The following is a 19,752-nucleotide window of genomic DNA, read 5'->3' as shown; positions in this document are numbered from 1 at the left end:
AATGTATGATAGAATACATTCCATGGCGGGTTGCTAGTTGATGGCTTGGCATCCGTTTTTCCTTTCTTTTCTGTAATAGAAAACTGACATTTTGGGGCATGCCCATGTGCTCAGCTAACACCTAGCTTTCCAAGCATCTCTTGCAAAGAGGTGTGGCCAGGAGACAAAGCTCTGGCCAAAGAAGTATAAGCAAATAGAGGTAAGACACTTCCATACAATCTTCTTACGGGAGCGTGTTCGCAACTGAATTGTGCCTCCCTCAACCACCATTCATACGTTGAAATCTTAATCCTTAGTATCTAAGACGATGACCTTATTTGGAAATAGGGTAATTGCAGGTATAATTAGTTAAGATGAGGTCATTAGGGTGGGCCATAGTACAACATGAATGGTGTCCTTATAAAAAGGGGAAATTTGAACAGAGGACCACACGAGGCAGAGAATGCAGTGATGCCTGTGCAAAACTAAGGAACATCAAGAATTGTGAGCAGATTCCCTGTAGAAAGGGGAGAGGCATGGAATAGATTTGGTCTTATAGTCCTCAGAAAGAATCAGCCCTGCTGACAACTTAATTGCAGACATTTGACTTGCAGAACCATGAGACAATAAGTACATTTCTGTTGTATTAGCCACTCAGTTTGCGGTAGGTTGTTACAGCAGCCCCAGCAAACTAACACAGACAGATATGTCCTTCTTCATCAAGCTTCCATATTGCTGCATGGAAGGCAGATAAGAGGGCTGGTCCTCTATTAGCCATCTTGGTCCATGAGGATGAGGGTGAGCAGAGAGCTAAATGCAGTCTGGGACCCTAAAACTTCAAGAAACTTTCAGACTAGCCCTGTTCTGCCTACCTTTGGGCTTTTTTTTCCTGAAAAATAAGTAATCTTGAAGGTTTTGTTGTTGTTATGGTTTGTTTTCTGAAACGTAGCTGAACATAATCTTAACTGATACATAGTTTTGATAAATTAGTGATTCTCTGGGAGAGGATGAAGATTGGAATATCTGGTAGGGGAATTTTAGCTTTACCTGTAATGTTTCAATTTTGATAGCAGAATGTATTCATGTATTATTTTCTAATTAAACATTTTATAATAAATAAGTTACAAAGAAAAAAAAGAGGGATGACAACATACAGATTAAGAGAGGCCTAAGAAATGTATCAACCAATCGCAGTACATGAACCTGATTTGGATCTTGACTTAAAACAAAAATTTTTTTTTAAACCTATGAGCTAATCAGGGAAAATTCAATATTAATTGGATAGTTGCCATTATGGACTTAATATTAATTTTTATGCATGCTAATAATACTATGGTCGTATATTTAAGGTGCTCTTTTAGGCTCTAAAACATTGTTTTGCACCCTCAAGACTATTTTTATTTTGGGCCAAAGAATTTTTTTTTGAGTACAGTTGGCACACAATGTTACATTAGTTTCAGGTGTACAACATAGTGACTTGACAATTTATATATTATGCTGTGTTCACCACAAGTGTAACTACCATCAGTCATCATACAACACTTTCATAGTATCATTGATTATATTCCCTATGCTGTGCTTTTTATTCCATATGAATGACTTATTCATTCCATAACTGGAAGCCTGTCTATCTCCCTCTCCCTTCACCCATTTTGTCCTTCCCCCAGCCCCCTAGCCACCATCAATTTGTTCTCAGCATTTATAGGTCTCATTCTGCTTTTGTTTGTTCATGTTGTTGTTGTTGGTTAGGTTCCACTTATGAGTGAAATCATACGGTATTTGTCTTTCTCAGTCTGACTTACTTCACTTAGCATACTATCCTCTAGGTCCATCCGTGTCTCCAAAACCCTTTGTTGTGGGGAGCTCTCCCATACACCGTGGGATGTTTAGCAACATCCCTGGATTGTACTCACGAGATACTAGCAGCACGCACCTCCCCCAAATTATGACAATCAGTAGTATCTCCAGGCATAGTCAAATGTCCCCTGGCAGTGGGGGGTTGTGGGGGGCACACTTGGTCTGGGTTAAGAACTACTGCTCTAAAATTTAGGGAAATTTTCGAGAGGTTTACTAGAATATTTATGGGTGAAATGGTTTTGCTTCAAAATAATCTATGTGATGGGAGTGGGTAAACTGTTTCATAATGAAAAGTCTAAAATACAGCTAAAAAATTTGAGTCTACTTGTACTTGTCTGTCAATATGGTGGACTCATTGTGAAATCTCTTGTCACTACAAAATCTGAATATACTGGATTAAAAAAAAAAGCAAATATTTACCTTCCTCGGTTTAAGATCTTGTCTCATGTCTCCTACAGGACTCTTAATACCCAAGGCCCCGGGCCTTTCTGACTGTAAGCAGGGCAGGCCCTCTCTCCCACATGACTAACTCAGCTCTACTGGGGACATTCCTCAGCCAGGGGCTCCACTTGGGCCTATTTAAATTGCCTGGTGACCTCACACCTGATGCTGCCTGGCACCAGTGCTCTATGGGCCTCCTCCCCAAGTCCCAAAGCTCCAGGCGGGAGGGAGTGTGTTTACAGCCAGATTCGTTAGGGCCCTGTCTTGCTCATCCTGCAGAGAGTCCAGCCCATCGGCTTTCCCTGTTTGCAGACACCTTTCGCCCTGGCCAAGCCCCAGGCCAGCCCACTCTCTTTAAACACGCGCCACACCTGTGCCCATCTCCTCAGCCAGCTGCTTCACTTGACCAGCTGCTGCCTCACTTGGTCACCTGCTCAGGGTACTCCAGGCCCCCGTGGGGCTCACTCTTCCCTGGGGGTTTCTCCTGAGACGGACTCCGGGGTCCCCCTGATCCTCGCAAGGCTCTGGGCCTGGCGCGGTTTGGTCGGGCCTCCCTCGTGGGTGGGTTACCTTATCACCCGAGTCCGCCTGGGGTCAGTCAGGGTGGAAGGTGGAGGAGGGGCCTCTGAGCTGCAGGCAACTGCTGTCGAGAGTTCTGGGCCGAGGGGGCTCGGCGGGCTGCACGTGGTCTCCAGACACGAGGGTGAGGGGCAGCCTGTCGGGTTCGGGTCGACCCCCCCCCCCCCCCGCCCCGGAGCCCATGGCGGCGGGAGGCGGTGGAAGCAGCCGGGCCCAGGGAGCCCCGCCCGCAGGCCCCTGTCGCCGGCGCGGAGCGGGGGGAGCAGGGAGCGCCTGGCTATTTTTACACGGACCCTGTTCCACCTCAGCGGCCGTTTTCCGGGTGGGCGGCAGCTCTCTGCTGGAAGCATCTTCGAGGTGAGAGGGCGGCAGGAGGCCTGAGCAACCACCACTTCCTCTACGTTTCTGAGTGTGGACCACCCGTCCTGGTTCTCCTCCAGGACAGGGGAAGGCTGGCCGCCTTCTTGCCTGGGAGGCAGGCACTGCCGCCGGTGCGTTTCCAGGGGAGCTGTGGACAGACTCAGGTGAGGCGCCCTTTCCCTCCCCTTCGTAGAAACGGAAGGACGTGTGGGTTCACGACAGCACTCAGGAGTCGGAGAGCCCTGGGTTCAAATCCTACACACTCTGCTCACTAGCTGGCAAGGTGGTCAACATCTTTGTGCCTCACCTTTCCCATGGGAGAGGTGCACGTGTGAAATGAGAAAGTGCGGCCTACTTCAGAAAGCTATTGTGTGAGCAGTAAATGAGATTATATATGTATTTATAAACATAAACACATATTATCTACACGTATAATGCAGGACAGGAACTAGTAATCTTGACCTCTCTCAGTTGTTCTCACACTACTCTTATTAATGACCCTCCTTTTATGCCAGCGAGGTGGGGGGTTGTCCTCAGTCTACACAAATGGCTTTTCCTTTCCTGCCAACATCTCATAGATACCTCTGATATCAAGGGTACCAATGATAATTTAGGGGTCAGTAATCCTGCCTGTGCCTTTGGCTGTAGCTGTCTATAACCATCGACTTCAGTTTATCGAAAGCTTGGACAAAGACCCTTTTCCTCCTCTAGCCCTGTTGTCAAGCAAGTGATGTAGACCCAGAGAAGGAAGAGAGCAGGCTGGCAAGGGGCAGGGGCAGTGGGGAGCAATTTAAGATGATGGATCAAGAGCAGCATTGAAATAATCAAATATTGGCACAGTAGGATTAAAACCTCTTGAGGGGGGAGACTCAGTGACTATGTAGACATGTTTGGGGTTCAGGGATCACCAGTAAGGTGCTGTTAGGCTTTGGTTGCCGACACCTGTGGTTTTCGCCTACCCCCCCCCCTCCCCCACCCTAAGTACCAAATGGTTTTTGGAAACCACCCACCTTTTATTCTCTTTCCATGTAGTTCAGGCGGAAACCTCCCCACCTCCAGATCCAGGGCAGGTTTGTGACCCAGGCTTGGCTAACTATAGTCATAGTGATTTGTTGAGGACTAAGTCTTTTGTCCAGGGAGGGTCAGTGAGAGTCAACACTGAGACTTTTGCTGAAAGAGATACCCTTTTTTCAGTGGAGTTGCTAAGCTGGGAAGGTGTAAGTGAAAAAGCAGTGGTGGCCATCTTTGTCACTGCATGGGCAGTCTGCCCGAGAACAAAGACAGAGAGAAAAAGCAGATCTGAGAGGTGGAGACACATACATTTCTTATTCCCCTTGCTGAGCAGGTGGAACTAGCCATTCCCGAAGATGCAGGGCTTTAAAATACATGAGCTAACATATTACATTTTTAAAGGCAGCGCTTACATTGGGTTTCTGTTAATGGCAACCAGAGGGGTTCTGACTAATTCATCCTTCTATTTATTTTTTATTTCGATGGAAAATTTGCAATTTTTACACTGTAGCATAAAAACAGAACTCTGACATGTTTGACAACACATTTTTGACAGTTCGATCTATTTCTGACAAAGACGTGCTGGGAAGTTGTGGGAACACATCCCCTGTGTCTGCCCCCCTCCTTTTATTCAGAGCTACATAAATGTATGCTAATGATCTTATGATGACAATCAGAACGGTACTCCAAGAAGACTATAGCAGTCAGGAGTAGGATTAGAGTAGGGAGAGACAAGAGGCAGAAAGACTACTCAGGAGGCCGATTTAATGATTCAAATGAGAAGTAATGAGGATCTTCATGAGGTGGGAGCCCCAGAAATAGAAAGGAAAGACCCTGCAGAGGGTGGATTATCATGGTCTGGCAACAGATTAGAGGGTAAAGGAGTAAAAAGTAAAGTGTTTTCATCTACAAGGCTCTACAGGACCTGACTTGCCTTCCTGCATTGTTCCTCATTTCTCTCTTACTAACTCTTTCCTTTGCCAGTCCGCCCAGCGACTCTGGCCTTTGAATTCACGGTGCCCTCTGCTTGGAACACTTTTACTCCAGATAGTCCCTGGTTCCTGTCTCACTTCCTTCAAGCCTCCACTCAGATGACGTTGCATCAGAAAGGCTTCCCTGAAGTGCCCCCGAACCCGTGAAAGCCTGTGATTATGGCTTTCATCCTCAGCATGTCTTTTTTTTTTTTTTTAAACGTTTATTTATTTTTTGAGAGACATAGACAGAGCACAAGTTGGGAAGGGGCAGAGAGAGAAGGAGACACAGACTCGAAGCAGGCTCCAGGCTCCGAGCTGTCAGCACAGAGCCCGATGTGGGGCTCGAACCACAAACTGTGAGATCATGACCTGAGCCAAGGTCGGACGCTTAACCGACTGAGCCACCCAGGCGCCCCTCATCCATCCTCAGCATGTCTTACACCTGCTTAATCTTTCTCCATAGTGCATAGCTCCTCACTGATTATGTATATATTTCTTTTCCATCTCCCTCGACTAAGATGCAGACTCCCTGAAAGCAGTGACTTTTGTTCACTGCCGAGTCCCCAGAATTTAGGACAGAATCTGGCACAAAATTTTACAGAGAAAGAAATCTTGAACAACTGGGACAATGATGGGGTGCTGGCAGAAACAGAAACACTGAGAGAGGAGTGGGACCAGGGTTGGTGGGGGGAGAAGTGAGGTAGTGAGTCAGTTCAGACCCTGCGGAACTTGAAGTTAGATATGCAAACAGCTATATCAGGCTTGTGGTTGAAGTGCTGGTCTGGAGCTCAGGAGAAGCCAGAGGTGGAGGTCTAGAGAGAAATTTTGCTTCAAAGGCTGGCAGCTGCTGTGGTGGAGTCCGTGAAGTCCGGCTCTGAGGAGGCCATGATGAGACCTGCGGACAGGGCGCTGGAGAGAGTCTAGGGGGCCAACTAGTCTTTGTTTGACCAGGAGTTTCCTGGTTTAAAAACTAAAAGTCTAGGAGTGCCTGGGTCGCTCAGTTGGTTAAGTGTCTGACTTCTGGCTTTGACTTAGGTCATGATCTCGGGTCATGAGTTCAAGCCCCGCATCATGCTCTGCGCTGGTGGCCTGGAGCCTGCTGGGAATTCTCTCCTGTCTATGCACAACTCCCTCAAAATAAATAAATACACTTTAAAAAAAAATCCTTAAAGTCTAGCTAAGAACCGCTCAGTCTCAGGCAAACTGCAGTAGCTGGTCACCCTAAGAAGTCCCTTCCATTGAGGAAGAAGGAGGGGGAGGACTGGTTGGAAAAGATAGAGGAAAAGCAGCCTGGAGCTTCCTCACAGAACTCAAGGAAGGGGAAGACTTTGGTCAGGAGAGATCTCCCTTCTCCTTCTCTGGCCTTCGACCAGTTTGGTTCTGACCTTCTGAGCCCAGGAAGGCTGAATTACCTCTGAGCTTCCCCCACCCCACCTCTCAGCAAAAGGTGATGGCTTCCTGATAAGCTGGGTGATTTGTTTGGTTCCAGGGCTGAGGTCCCAGCTCCAACCAACTGGAGCAAGTATGAGCCCTTAGATTCTTGTGTCTGGGGACTTAAAGTGATGCCCTGGATAACTAGTTCTAAGTCTGTGATCATTTTCTGCTTGTGCCAAGGGGGAGTTTAAGAGGGTAAACAACTGTGCATTTGCCTAGCCACTGTGGCTAAGGAAACAGGAAGCTGCCTCTCCTCTTGTAAACAACACCGGCCAAGATTAGTAGCACTTGTAAGGTGCCACTCTTAGCAGTGGGCACTGAAATGTGCCTGGAACGAAATTTCAAGTGAGAAAAATGGTTGCTGGGGACATAGAAACACAAAAGGAACCCTAAGAGGCATTTGCAAACCTCTTTCTGAACTTGAGTCCTGAACCAAGTATTTGGAGCTTTGGTTATTATAAAGAGCCCATGAGACAATAAATTAGAAAGTACCTCAAGTTGTGTAATTTAATTGAACAATTAAAGTTGTGTAATTATTTAAAATAATTACACAAATACAAGGTCTTTTCACTGGGCCTTGCTTGAAATAAAGGATCTGTAGAAAACATGGTCCCTGTCTTTAGAGAACTTTATGGCTTACCGGTAGAGACAGGACGTATACCAAATGTCTGATAAGAACTTAACTATGTTTATTAAGCAGTGTATAAGGAAGTGGAAATAAAAGTTGTGTCAACTCCCTGATTCTCTTACCCCTTCCCAGTTCTCTAACCTACAACACACATATCTACCTTCTTTTTTTTTTTTTTTTTTTTTTTTTTTTTTTTAAATTTTTTTTCAACGTTTATTTATTTTTGGGACAGAGAGAGACAGAGCATGAACGGGCGAGGGGCAGAGAGAGAGAGGGAGACACAGAATCGGAAACAGGCTCCAGGCTCTGAGCCATCAGCCCAGAGCCCGACGCGGGGCTCGAACTCACGGACCGCGAGATCGTGACCTGGCTGAAGTCGGACGCTTAACCGACTGCGCCACCCAGGCGCCCCGTCACATATCTACCTTCTTAATGAGCATGGAGAAAAGTGCCCTAATTCATCCAGGCCAGAGCACAGTAGTGTTTCCATCCAACTGTCTTTAGCCACAGACCTGCTCTGGGAAGAAAGGGTCATGGATGTGGCAAGGCTGAGCTTAAATACATTGCCTAGAAAGTTAATTCAGTAAATATTTATAGGCCATCTACTTGAGGCCTAGTGCTGCACTGGGTTTTGTGGAAGTCTAAAAGAGGTCCCCAAAACAAGGCCTCATTATTATTAAGTGTCAGTGTAAGTTGTAAGCGCAATAAAATTCTAGAAAAGGGAAACATTAATATTTTAAGCAGACTATATATTTCATGGAGACGGGGCCATGAACTGGACAGACTGTCAAAACAGAAGGAAATCTGGTGAGTCAGGGTGTAATAGAATGAGTGAGAGTGGCGTTTGGAAAACTAGGGGCAAGACTTTCTGCTGAGATCCAGCTCCCGCAGGAAGAAAGAGTGTTTTACTGTTCCTTAAAAATATGGATTGCTTTCAGTGGTATAAAAAACAAAAACAAAAACAAGAACAACCATGGTTCTTAAGAAGTTAAAGGACTTAAATGGACAAACTTCCACACCCTAGTACTTGAGTAGAGAACCTGGCACTCAGCCATTTAAAACCCCAAGTCCTTCTGGATAGGAAGGTCCACTGTGCTAAGAAGAACAGAGCATCTGAGCTAATGGCACTGCCTCCTACTTGAAGCCAATGATGTCAATGCTGAGTTAACAGCACTGAGCTCAGCTGCCACTGCTGCCGTTCCCTGCAGCTTTAGGTGTTCACCAGAGGCACCATGGTCGCCCATTAAGATTGCCTTGTGCCTCTGCGCTAGGCCACCTCACTGGGCTCTTGCTTCCTAGGATGAGAACCCACCTGCTGAAGTTGCTCCTATTACCCCGGTCCCAAATGACTCTGCAAATTGAGGACTATCCCCTATCTACATTCATTCCCATTTGTCCCCAGAGTGCTGTTTGTGTACCCCCAATATCTTAAGGAAATTTCGTGTGACTCCGCCTACTTTGGCTCTACACCACCCCAGCCCTCTCTTTAGGATTTAGCCACATCCACAGGATGCTGGATGGGAACAATCTGGGAGGCATGCACCAGCTGCTACTCAAAACCACTGCTTCCCCCAGAAGTCAAGGGCATTATCATCAGCGGCAGCTTGTGTTTGCCAGTGTCTCCCTTAGAAAGTGACCTTCTTTGCTGGCCCCTTGGTCCCTCGTACATATAGGTTCCTGACAGGCCTCCCTACTGGTTCTCTAGACAAGCCTGGACATGTCTGAGCCCCAGCATCAAGATGGTGATCCCCAGCCCGGATTTTCAGCACTTTTAAAGAGAAAAAAATAGATAGAAATATCTATTAGACTATTCTATTAGATAGAAATAGAGAAAAAAATAACTTTTAAGTTAAAAGCGTAACTTTCTTGGAACCTTCAGAACCGATCAACAGGCAATTAGGGCTGAGATGACAATATAAGAACCTCTTGGATGAACATTAGAAGGGGGGGGGACACTGATTGAGAAAATTGTTAAATGCAAAGATAAAAAGCCCTAGCCTTTGAGAACAGATGGGCGGAATTGCACCAAAACCAGTAAAAAAGGAGTTATCTGCAGAGCCGGCCTCTGTGACCTGCCATTGCTAAGCACTCAGAGGACCTGGAGGAGGCCCTCTTTGGGGTTGTTTGATAAAGCAAGGGCAATCACAGTGCTATGGCCCCTGCTAGGAACTTTTCAGTACACTATCTCTAATCTTCAAACAACCCCGTGTTACTGGAAAAAACCACCTGCCCACACCCACTCTCTCCCCTACTCAGCAGACAGGGCCCCTGGAGGAAAAAAGCTTTGTCTCAGAGCGAATGTACCTTCACAAGGGGTAATTTTAGAGTTTTGATAGAGCTTTTGCACACGTTAAGGGAGAGTGGCTTTTGCAGGGAGGGACTAGAGAGAGGTGAATTGGGTGCAGAAGATAATAGGAAGAACCTGTGTTTTCCTTTGAGGGTGGGCGAAGGAAGAGGGCAGAAGAGAAAGAAGAGGAGGCCGGTGAGCATGGCGGGGGATCAGAGCTGGAACCACGGAAGAAGCCTGGTGACCAAGACACTCAGAGAAACGATATTCATTTTAGAGTCCTCTTAACCGGATGTAAATCCCTCCATGCCTTGGGTGAGGGAGTCTTTGTCGAATTTAAGGAAAGGGGTCGAGCCCCACAGCCTGTGGGGTGTGTGACATGGCACAGGTCTGAGGCAGTGTCGGCCTCACATTTGTAAACACTTCCAATGTCACTGGAATCTCTTCAGAAACAACCTTTTAAAATTTACGCACAATTATTTACGCACAGAATTAATTTTCTGAACGGCACAAAATTGGGTGTTCTGGGTGTTTCCAGCCTCGTTTTGCTTGTGCATCCACTTTTACTGAGCAGCACGTTAACCGTCCCCGAATAAAATGAGGTAATCCAGACTAACAAGGATCCTCAAATTCTTGAGAGACTGACGGAGTAAATGAACGATGGCCAGACCATATGTAAAAATTGAACTCTGACCCCCAACCTCTATGGCAACCAGCCCAGGAAGCCAAAGCACAACCTCTGTAGTAATCGGCCCGGAATCATCAACTTCCCTAAATTTTGCCTAAGCTTCCAACTCAGGACCAACCAGAGAAAGCCAAACGGACTCTCTGAACCAATCACACAATGTGCCCCACTTCTGCTTAGGCTGCTGCCAGCTCCCCCACGCCGGCAGCCTCCAGTCAGAGCATATCTGAAGCCTTCTCTGTTTTCCACCGTGTAGCTTTTCCACTGCTCCACCTGTCTTTGAGCCTCTGCCAAAAGCAAGTGATGGCGGCTGACCTCATTGCCCCAGCAAGCTGTGCGTGAACAGCCTCTGCTTGTCACATGCGGGTGGTCTTTGTGCCCACATTCCTCTCAAGGTTTGTCTCAGGTTAACCTGGTACCCACAGAACCCGGAGGAATGTCACAGGCCGGACCATTGCATCAGAGCCTTTCCACCGTGAGCCACTGGAAAATACCTGGCTATTTGTAGAAGGATGTCTAAGAGAAAAACACCGCCCCCACACCTCACACAGACCCATCGGACGGAAGGGCCCGGGCCCAGTGTTCTTCCTGGACTGCCCTATGGACACGCAGCAGCAGCAGCAGGAAGCCACAGAAAAGAAATCAGCTGTGGAGTTCGGATTGCTCCAGTTTGTCACGCTGCCACGTCGCCAGCCCATGGTGCCGTGCCAATTACCACCGCCAGCGCTGAAGTCACTTTTCAAAACATGGTCAAACAAACTCCGTCGGGGCCAGCCAGGTGTTAAAACACTCAGACACGATTGTCAAAGCAAAGAATTATGTGCCGGTAAATAGAAGTCTGGGCTCCAGTTAAGCAGTCGCCTGGATGCCAGCCTGCAGATTAACCCTTTGTGGACAGACTGGCCGGTCACCGCGTCCGTGGGACAGGGCTAGAGAGAGGGCAAAATGGCATAGGGTGGGAGGGGCCCGGCATGGGGTTCAGTCAGACTGAAACCGGGGTGTTTTTCTCTACTGCCATTCCTGGGCAACCACAACTTTGGGGGCTGTGGGCGATGCTGTCAATTCTGATGATCTATAAGGCAGGTGTAGGTGTTTCACATGCTTTCTGAAGCCCCTTGGCCTGTGCTCACGCAGACACCCAGAACCATCGGGAAACTGACGCCTGTTTGCTGACCGCCTACTCTGTGTCAAGCACTGAGTTTCCTTGATGTGTCAGGGCTTTAGTCTTATCTCATCAGGGCTCCTTCTCCAGAGGGTCCTTGTTCCGTGCCACTGCCGATGCTTCCATTCTGGGCTAAAGCTCCTTTTCAGCCCAACTTCTGAGAAACGATGTGGCTAAATTTTGAATAGGCTTTTAGAGCCTATTTAGCACTGTTTACAAAACCCACTTGGTTTAATCTCTGCAAGTTGGTATTATCATTATCATGATCCCTCTTCTGAGGCTCAGAGAGTTTAACTAACTCGTCCATGATCACACAGCTAGGAAGGCAGACAGCCAGGGCTCCTCTGACTCCAAGCTCCAAGATGAATACTTTGGTGGTGGGGGCTTGGGGACTGGAGGTGGTCAGGTAGTGCGGGATGTCTAGCTGTCACTAGAGCCTTAGGTGTTTGCCCGAAGCTTCCTGACACAGTGGAGGGTGATGAGTGTGAGGCAGCCATGGCTGGTGTTTACAAAGCTCACAGCTCAGAGGGAGGCTAGAAAGAGCCTCTGGGTTGTCTTCAAGCCCCAGAAAGGGAGTGCCTAAGTGAAACCACCCTTCTACCCTTCTGGTATTTTAATGGAACAAAAAAGCAGGAAATACAAGGAGTCAGCTGGTTCCTGGAATGGCCCTAACATACACTTTAACTATAACCAACTAGTCATTTCCTGGATGTAAAAGAAAGGTTTAAGAAAAACGTGACTGAGAAAGGGTCCCAGCCACCAGCCCAGCCAGCTGCAGAGAAGGAAACAAATGAGGTTCTATAGATGGAATCTTTTGTTTCAGTAGAGGTTAATTATGGCTCCTCGGTAACCTGGGGTGGGGGAGCTAACACCATAATGCTTCCCTCAAGGCAGTACCTCTGGAGGGAGCACCATGGTGGGGACTCTGGAGGGATCACTTAGAAGAAAGGTCATAAATCTGGAGAAATTGGGGGATCAAGTCAGATGTTGGGAAGGGTAAGGAGCCCACGAATCTGGGAAAGAAAGGACATTTTCTTGCAAAGAGTTTTCCCTCCCTATTCTCTTTTCATGCCCATTTAGGTGATAAGACCACGTGATGATAAATTCTACCCCCAGCCAAAGTAAGAATGCCCAGGGTAGCAGTGAGCCTGTGCACAGAGTCTGTACTGGCTGAATGCAGAGGCGCCCAGGGAGGGGCAGGCTTGGTTTCTTGCCCCTCCTGATGCCAGAACCACTGCCCACCAGTGTGCCTCCAGGGGGCTGTGAAAGCCAAGATCCCACCTAGGTCCTTGCCCACAGCCTCTATACAACTTTCTCCTACCAGTCCCTCACACCCAGGGCAGCCTGTCCCACGCAGAGAACAGCACATGCATTTAGATTGATTCTGTACTTGCTTGCCTTCTAAGTGGCCCAGAACACGCTCCCTTGGGGTACCAGACTCCCTCCTTGCCTGGGAACAAGAGAGGACAAGGAGGCAGAAGTGGAGGAAGCCTTCCTTCTGCTGTCTTATTGTTCAGTCCTATGCTCCACTAGTACCCTGGCCAGGTGATACCCCACAGGTGGCAATTTCCTGCTGATCAGCTCCCTTTTCTGTGAAACCAGCATCAGGGTACTTGGTGGTGTGGGGGCAATGGCCATCAGTGACACAGGGGAAGGAGAACTCTCAGCTCCGTCCTCACAAGGCATGCCTACGTGCTTCACAGACTACTTGGGATGCTTGAGCGGGGACTAAGTTTTGGCCCGAAGACTTTTGAAATCTTTGTGAAGGGAATAGAAGACACAGGGCAAGTCAATAGTAAACTCAGATTTCAAAGAGCCCAGGGATGCCTAGGTGGCTCAGTCGGTAAAGCGTTTGACTTCGGCTCAGATCATGACCTCATGGTTCATGAGTTTGAGCCCCACATTGGACTCTGCACTGACAGCCTGGAGCCTGCTTGGGATTCTCTCTCTCTCCCTCTCTCTGCTACTCGCCAACTTGTGCTTTCTCTCTCTCTCAAAATAAATAAATAATAAACTTGAAGAAAAAAAAAAGAGTCCATAAGAGAGCCTTGGGCTTTGCAAGAAGCAAGACTTGGATACAGCTTTAGGGCAGATGGTTACTTAATTCTGGGAAAACCAATGAAATGGCCCGTTTAATTATGCAAATGTAGAGATACAGTAGTTGGAAGGGAAAAGTGCTCTGGGTGGTAAAGTGAATGAATGTTTTCATGTTGGAGTCTGATAAAAGTCTCTGTTACGCTTCTTTAGGAAAAATTGGATTTGTTGAGAAAGGACAACTTTCTCATCCAGGCTGATGCCCCATCGAAGCTTGCCTGTGTTTTTGTACAGCTCATCGTAGATGAGGGACCTGTGCTTGCAAGGGCTTTGTGGGTACCCTGGGAACAAGCAACACAGAATCAAGGAGATTCTGTGTGGGGTTTAACGCCACCACCGGTTCTGGTATCTCCAGGAGAGAGAGACTCTGTTGGCCAGGACACTGGCATTCTCATGAGGGGCACTGTTAGCAATAAGGCCTTTTGGAAAGCGTTCTCTAGAATCAAACATTTACTAGGCTAGGCGCAGGAGTTTTTATCCTAAGTCTGTGCCTCCCCCCCCCCCCCCCGCCAAAGGTCAGTTTAGAGAATTCAAAGACTCTACTTTATGTTTTTGAATGAAAAAAAACAAACTTTATTTTTCCTAACTTCTAAATGAGTTAGCATTTTCTTCAACAATGATGTAGGCAATAAACTGTAGTATTAGCAGATCTTGTGTCCTTGTCACCAATAGAAGTCATAGATATTTCACATCACTTTACTGTTGTGGCTGTTATCTTGAAATATGTTTTATGCTCATCACTGCTTCCAAATTACCGTAACTATTAGACCTGCCATTAGAACTTGGCAGGATTAAACCAGCCTTCTAGCTGGGATCGAGTTACTGAACATTTGTAGGGTGGCTTAAACTGGAGCAGACTGGATCTTGGTTTGGGCCAGCCTGAAGCATGGAAGATACTGAGCTGTTTGGGCCAAGGTGCATGTGCATACGCATCCACCTTGAACGCAACTTATTTTGCCAGCGGAAACTAATATCTAACATTTGCCATGCTAATTAAGAAAGCCCTCTGGTGTTAATATACGTAAAGATATATACCTATATATATCTTTGAATATATATATTCAAAGTTGGAATATATGAAGTTGGAACCCTTCTCTTGTTAGAGTCTGTTTTGCTTAGAGTTCTGTTTGGAATCCTTCCTTCATCATCTATTCATCTCTGAAGAGTGAATTTCCTTGTGGGGACTCCAAATGTTAATTAACTGTCCCTCCAGTGTAGATGACATATATCTTAACGATGCTGAAATTTTAAAGCAAATGGTAGCAATATAATACAAATCAAGGCTGACCCAGAAGTTTGGTAGAAACTGTAGGTTATCTGGCCCCCAGTGAATATTTGTGCTTCTCCTAGATAGCTACACGTCAAACTTTCCCATGCGTTTACTGTTGGAACCACTTGGGAGACAGCACTAGGTAGATGGGCTCACACACTTACATACTGAACCCCTTGGTCATGGGTGGATGGCCTCCAGATCAGGCTTAGCAAACTCTATAATGCCAGGTCTCTAGAAAAAGAGTTTCCTAACAGCAGGAGACCATTTCTGCCCCTTCTTTGGAAAGAAGCAAAGTATTTCACAGAAAGTCAGCAGGTAAATGCAGAATGGGTGCCTTACCCCACTCTTAGCTCAGTATTGCAAGTGTCCTGTTCCCAAAGGTGCCGGATCTAGCTAAATATAGCCAAGGTATTGAATCCAAGACCAGGGGATGCTAATCTTTACCACCCTCGGTATCATTTTCAAAGGTGAAGAGCTACAGGATTCAGTTTTCTCTCCTAAAATTGAACTACTCTTTGGTCAGAAAAAAGAAATTATTTAAAACCTTGGTATTACTAATGCAGGAAGGGACTACAAAGACTGTTCGGTCCAAGTTCCCCATTTAACAGATGAAGAAACAAAAGCCAAAAGAGACACCTTAATAGCTATCTGGCTGGCATGCTGACCAGTATGAGAGGATCTTCCTTCAACACAAAGATCTAGTTCCTATTGACATGAGGCAGTGGGAGAGGATGAAATTGAATCTTCAAAGTAAGCATGTGCTCTATATACTAGCAATAACAACTCAGAAAATGCAGTGGGGGAGGGGTGCCTGGGTGGCTCATGATCTCACACCTCATGAGTTCAAGCCCCACGTCAGGTTCTGTGCTGACAGCTCAGAGCCTGGAGCCTGCTTTGGATTCTGTGTCTCCCTCTCTCTCTGCCCTTCCCCCACTCATGCTCTGTCTCTCTAATTCTCTCAAGAATAAATAATAAACATTAAAAACTTTTAAAAAAGAAAAGAAAAATGCACTGGTGAAAATATCTCACTTATAGTAGCAACAAAAATTATAAAATTCTCTAGGTAGATGTCCTCTTCATATCATCCACAAAAAGAATTTCTAGATGGATTAGTATCTAAATATAAACAAAACCAATAATAACAAAAACCCCAAAATGATAAAAAGTGCTAGAAGAAAAGGAGAATATTTTTCATGATTTTTGGGTAGGAATGAATAACCTTCCTAAGCAAGACACAGAACCCAAAATCATAAATGGACAGCTCTACAGATCTGACTATATACAAATTGAAAAGCACTATATAGGGGTGCCTGGGGGGCTCAGATGGTTAAGCGTCTGACTTCAGCTCAGGTCATGATCTCATGGTTGGTGGGTTCGAACCCGCCATCAGGCTCTGTGCTAACAGCTCGGAGGCTGGAGCCTGCTTCAAATTCTGTGTCTCCCTCTCTCTCTGCCCCTCCCCTACTCATGCTCTCTCTCTCTCTCTCTCTCTCTCTCTCTCAAAAAGAAATAAATAAATAAAAACATTTTAAAAACTCAACACTGTAAATAGTTGGTCGGATCTCTAGGTCTCCAGCTGGGCCCCGACAGGTGGCTCTAGCCCCCCGGCCTGGCTGGGGCTCCCCCACACCTGGGGACAACCCACCATACAGCAGAACCGGGAAAGGCACATGGGAACAAGTACCAGCTGAACAACATCAAACACAACACAAGCACAGACACTGCTGGACCCGGCGCTTGAGCATGCCGGCCAGCGTCCAGGTCATCCTTCACTGCTTGCACAAAGGCAGCAAGTCGCTGAGCCATTGAGGAGCACAAAACTGCTGGCGGGACGCCCATTAAAGCAATTCTCTCTCCTGGGACCTCTCCTGCCACTGTTGTTGTGGCAAGCAGAGACACAGACATGAGTGCTCCTCAAATTGTGGGCTTGGCCCAGGGGGAGAAGTCTGGGGCTGGACTGGAAGTGGGAGTACGACATGAGACCTTGCCTGGTCCCTTTCTATGGTTCTGAATTAGGAAGAATTTCAAACATAGGGTCGTGGTCCACAGAATAGTACAGGCACCCTGTGTACCCATTACGCAGCTCTGACCACCAATTACCCACAACTCACCTGCCCCCTCCTGTGTTATTTTGAAGCAAATCTCTGGCATTGAGTTATTTGTTCTGTATTTCAGAATGCCTCTCTCCAAGAAAGGGCTCTTTAAAACATAATCACAAAACTTTTCACACCTAAAAAAGTGGTTAACAAGTCCTTAATGTCACTAAGTGTCTAATAAGTGTTCAAATTTCAAAAAAAAAAGAACACTGTAAAAAGTAAATGAAAATCAACTGATTAAGAGAGAATGTGACATATATAACAAGCAAAGGGTTGATATCCACAATACACAAAAAAAAATTTCAACATATAAATACAAAAAAACACACAAATAAGTCAATAGAGAAGCAGACACAAGATATGAACTAGCCAAAAGATATGAACTAGCCAATCACATAAGAGATACAAAACATCATTGAGCATATGAACAGATGGTTTTAGGGAAACAGATTTTAATTGTGGTTTTCAGACCACACTCAGTTGCAGAACCATGCAGACAAGAGTATTAAATCATAGGCAATGGATGGTCTTCAGAGAAATGGACCTTCTTAGAGAGCTAGAAAGGTGTAGGCAGAGCTATTGTCCAGGTAGACCTGGCCGTGTTAAGTTTATTGAAAAACCAAGAAAGCCCAAGGTTGGTATGCCTTCTTTTAACTTTTTTTTAATGTTTATTTATTTTTGACAGAGAGAGAGAGAGAGAGAGAGAAAGAGAGAGACCATGAATGGGGGAGGGGCAGAGAGCCAGCAAGACACAGAATCCAAAGCAGGCTCCAGGCTCTGAGCCATCAGCACAGAGCCCGATGCGGGGCTCAAACTCACAGAATGCGAGATCATGACCTGAGCTGAAGTCGGACGCTCAACAGACTGAGCCACCCAGGCGCCCCTTGTATGCTTTCTTTTAGACAGAAATATGACTTGTGTGTATAAGGTGACAAAAACCCTGAGATGGTAAGGTTAAGGCAGAGTAAGACTTGAAGTTTTCCACATCTGGCGTGACTCCCTTTGTAGGCATAGTGTGCCCCACTTGGAGGCCTGAGGGCCAAGGAAGTGCTGGGACCTTTGCTCGATGTGGCCACACCACCACTGATAATATTTTACATCATTGGTTAATGAAATCCAGACTGTAATGTATTCTGCATCAGGGGTGTGTGTTTTGTGTATGTTTTTTCCCATCAACTGATAACTACTTGAAATGCTGCAATGTTTGTCCTAATTAATCTAAAAAATACAGATTAAAATATACATCTATTTGTGTCTAACTGATCAGAAAAAATTAAAATATTTATAATATTCAGTTTGGCAAGAGGTGAGGTAAAGTGCATGCCAGCAAATTGTTGTTAAGGATATTATTATTTTTGTTTATTTATTTATTTTTGAGGGGGGAGGGGTGGAGAGAGATGGAGAGAGGATCCAAAGCAAGCTCTGTGCTGACAGCAGAGAGCCGGATGCAGGGCTTGAACTCATGAACTGTGGGATCATGACCTGAGCCAGAGTGGGACCCTTAGCCTACTTAGCCACCCAGGCTCCCGAAGGATATTATTAATAAAGCCACTTTGGGGGGCCAGTTTAGCAGTATCTCTTAAATACCAAATGTGTGATTCCTTTTAACCTAGCAATTATAATTCAGGAATATGTGTACATGCTGAAGCCACATGGATAAAAATTCCATTGCAGTATTGGGGCATCTGGGTGGCTTGGTCATTTAAGTGTTGACTTCGGCTCAGGTTATGATTTCATGGTTCATGAGTTCAAGCCCCACATTGGGCTCTCTGCTGTCAGCACAGAGCCTGCTTCAGATTCTGTGTCTCCCTTTCTGCCCCTCCCCCACTTGCACTCTCTCAAAAATAAATTAAAGAAGAACATTAAAAAAAATTCCATTGTAGGGGTGCCTGGGTGGCTCAGTTGGTTAAGCATCTGACTTTGGCTCAGGTCATGGTCTCGCGGTCCGTGGGTTTGAGCCCCATGTCGGGCTCTGTGCTGACAGCTCGGAGCCTGGAGCCTGTTTCAGATTCTGTGTCTCCCTCTCTCTCTCTGCCCCTCCCCTGTTCATGCTCTGTCTCTGTCTCAAAAATAAAAAATAAACCGTAAAAAAAAATTTTTTTTAATAAAAAAAATTCCATTGTAGTGTTATTTTTATTGAAAATCACAAACAACTTAAATGGTCATTAATACGAAAAAGATTAAATAAACAAGAGCATACGCATGCTATCTTAGCTTATGTTCCTCTGGAAGCAGATCTTGTGACTAGGATTCAAGGTCAAGATGTTTGGGAAGTGTGAGTAGAGAAAAGCAGAAGTGGTGCAGGGAAACGCAGAGAGCCAATAAATGTGTGTTACTAAGCCAACCATCATGGGGAGCTGCTAGAGTTTAATCTTTCAGAGAAACTGAACAATCAGTGCAAAGCACATGCCTCAGAAATATCCTAGCCAAGGGGCCAAGGAACTGGGGTATTTGTACTCCTACAACTTTTAGGCATTGTGAAAGCCTGTTTCCCACAGGGATGTTAATTTCCAAGTACTTACAGCCAACTGCCCAAGGGAAAATTGGTTTTAGTGGCTGGAAGGAGCTATAGGACAAACTTGGACACACTGGCCAAGGGAAGTCAGACTGCTCTACGTGTAAGTGATAAAAGTTTCTGAGGGGATATGAGAAGAGCATTGACAGCGTCTGCTATGCATGCTGACAAATACAAAGAGGCCATTAAAAAGAATATGACAAACCGAGGAGCAAATAAATATATATTGTATGCTCCCACTTTTGTAATAAAAACAAAGATCACATTGATTACAGTGTTTACCTCTAAAGAGAGCAGAGTAGATGAAAGGATGGGTTTTAATTTTTTATTTTGGACATTTTCCCTTTTTTTCTGTTTTACAACAAGCCGATAGAATA

The 19,752-nt window shown here is 45.9% G+C and overlaps 1 protein-coding gene across 1 annotated transcript in view; it reads left to right on the top strand.

The window, feature by feature from the left end:
* The window catches only part of FUT8 (fucosyltransferase 8), a 409,669-nt gene that overhangs the window by 9,757 nt on the left and 380,160 nt on the right, over positions 1-19,752 (top strand). The gene's annotated exons all lie outside the window — the stretch shown is intronic.

The sequence above is a fragment of the Lynx rufus genome, unplaced genomic scaffold (assembly GCF_022079265.1).
Source record: "Lynx rufus isolate CCGP_SWC_20201006 ecotype Redwood Valley unplaced genomic scaffold, mLynRuf1.p SCAF_17, whole genome shotgun sequence".
Classification (NCBI taxonomy): domain Eukaryota; kingdom Metazoa; phylum Chordata; class Mammalia; order Carnivora; family Felidae; genus Lynx; species Lynx rufus.
Note: the sequence above shows the minus strand (reverse complement) of the source record. Positions and strands in the feature narration are given on the sequence as shown.